Here is a 2817-nt window from a genome sequence, read left to right as displayed (position 1 = left end):
GTCTCGGCCTCCCAAAGTGCTGGGATTACAGGCTTGAGCCACCGCGCCCGGCCATCATTGGGGTAGTTTCTGCCGGCTTCACTGGGCACCATCAGGCACAGGTGACCACGGTCCTTGTTAGCACAAGTGTTAGGGTTACCACAGGAGTGGTCCCTTACACAGTGGGAGGGGAAAGAGCTGCCAGAGATGATTTCTGAAGCAAGGAAGAGCGTCTCAAAGTGGAGACAGCCACGGCAAATGCCCAGGGTGTGGCATCAACTTAGTTCTTAGAGTGGGGTGCACAGAGTCTGCAGGGCTGAGACCAAGGAGCTGAAGGAGCCGGTTCAGGAGGGCCTGGTGTGCATCTAACCAAGGAAATAAAAGCTCATCCTTGGAGCCTCTGACTCATTTTGAGATAATCACAGGTTCCTGTGCAGTTGTAAGAATGTGTGATTTGCTCAATGGCAGAGTAGGATCCAAGGTCACACCCCAATACTGACATGAATACAGGTGAAGCAGAGAGCATTTGCAACTCTAAGGGCCCTCACATTGCGCTTTATACTCACCACCTCCTCGTCCTTCACCACCAGCAATTGCAAGTGTTTGGTCATTCTAAGAGTGTCAGGGAATCACAGGATGTGACTTCTGGAATTGTATTTCTTGACTTGGCACAATTCTCTGAAAATTTGAATTCTTAAATTGCGTGTATCAGTAGTTTATGTCTTTTTCGTGCTGTTGCATCTGTTTTGTGCTTTATTCCGTGATGTGGCTGTAACAACCATTTGCTCCCTTAACCCTGGGGAGACATCCTGGTTGTTTCCGGGTTTGGGATATTACTGATAAAGTAACCAGAAAATCTATGTCTAGGTTTTTCTGTAAGTTTTCATTTCTCTGGGATAAAGATTCCCAGGAGTGTAACTGCCAGGTCAGATGGAATGTGTGTGTTTCTCTAAAAAACTACCATCTTTTCATCTCTTTCTGATAAGTTGTTGATAAGTACACATTTATTTCCCATCTCTGGTGAAATGTCTTCTCATGTCTTTTGCCTGTGTTGTACTTGCATTTGCTTTTTTATCAGTCTTGAAAGGACTTTGTAAGACTTACATTGAGATATTTTTGTTTGTTTTTGCCTCTAGATGTCAGTTTCTCCAGAACCATTTGTTGAAAGGCCATCCTCTCCTGTTGACTTTCGCATTTTTGTAAAGTCAGTTGGGCGTATTTGTGTGGGTCTGTTTCTGCATTTTCTGTTCTGTACTGTTAATCTATGTTATCTGTCTGCCAATATCACATTCTTGATTACCGTAGCTGTAAAGCAGGCTGCCTTATTGGGTGGCGTGATGGGTTCTCCTACTTTATTTTTAAGAATTGTTTTAGCTATTCTAGTTCCTTTGCCAATCCACGTAAATGTTTGAAAAAGCTCATCTATGTAAAAACAAAACACGAAAGTCTTACTGAGGGTTTGATAAGAATTAAACCTCTAGATCAGTTTGGGGAGACATGACATCTTTACTGTGTGGAATCTTCCAGTTGAAACAATAGCCATCTCTATCCAAGGGTTCAACCAACCCCAGATTGCAAAAGCAAAAAACAATACAAGAATACAAATTTAAATAATAGCACAGCTTTTATACCATGTTAAGTATTTTCAGTAGCCCAGAAACAGTTTAGAATTTACAGGAGGATGTGCAGGTTATATGGACATGCCCTGCTGTTTTCTATTAGGAACTGGAGCATGTGTGGATGGATACCAAGGGATGACTGAATATTTATTTAGGCCTTTGCTTTTATCAATGTTTTGTAGTTTGGGTTTTTTGTTTGTTTGTTTTGTTTTGAGACAGAGTTTGTTCCTGTTGCCCAGGCTGGAGTGCAATGGCGCGGTCTCGGTTTACTGCAACCTCCACCTCCTGGGTTCAAGTGATTCTCATGCCACAAGCCTCCTGAGTAGCTGGGATTATAGGCACCTGCCACCATGCCTGGCTAATTTTTGTGTTTTTAGTAGAGATGGGGTTTCACCATATTGGCCAGGCTGGTCTCGAACTCCTGCCCTCAGGTGATCTGCTCGCCTCAGTCTCCCCAAGTGCTGGGATTACAGGCGTGAGCCACCCCACCCAGCCTGTAGTTTTTGTTTTGTATTACCTAAGTCGGCCAGGTGTGGTGGGATCACGCCTGTACTCCCGGCACTTAGGGAGGCCGAGGTGGGTGAATCACCTGAGGCCAGGAGTTCAAGACCAACCTGGCCAACATTGTGAAACCCCATCTCTACTAAAAATATAAAAATTAGCCAGGTGTGATGGTGGGCACCTGTAATCTCAGCTACTCAGGAGGCTGAGGCAGGAGAATCACTTGAATCCAGGAGGTGAAGGTTGCAGTGAGCCAAGATTGCACCACTGCACTCCAGCCTGGGTGACAGAGCAAGACTGTCTCAGAAAATAAATAAAATATGTGTGTGTGTGTGTATATGTATGTATGTATGTGTATATATATGTATACACACACACACCCCTAAGTCATGATTTTGGAGCAATTGTAAGTGGTATAGTGTGCTTAATTTTGGCATTCACACGTTGATTGTTAGCATATGGAAATGGGATTGATTTTGTTTGGTCTTGCTAAACTTTATGCATTTTTTAAATTCCTTTGGATTTCCTATGTAGATATTTATGTCCTGAAAACAGGAATATTTTTATCTCATCCTTTCAAATCAATATGCTTTTTATTTTGTTATTTATGACCACTTTATTAAAATATAATTCACATGCCATACATTTCACCTATTTAAAATGTATTTCGGGCCAGGCGCGGTGGCTCAAGCCTGTAATCCCAGCACTTTGGGAGGCC

This window comes from Colobus angolensis, unplaced genomic scaffold (assembly GCF_000951035.1).
Source record: "Colobus angolensis palliatus isolate OR3802 unplaced genomic scaffold, Cang.pa_1.0 Scaffold253, whole genome shotgun sequence".
NCBI classification, from domain to species: Eukaryota; Metazoa; Chordata; class Mammalia; order Primates; family Cercopithecidae; genus Colobus; species Colobus angolensis.
The sequence above is the reverse complement of the archived record's forward strand: the minus strand, read 5'-3'. Positions refer to the sequence as shown.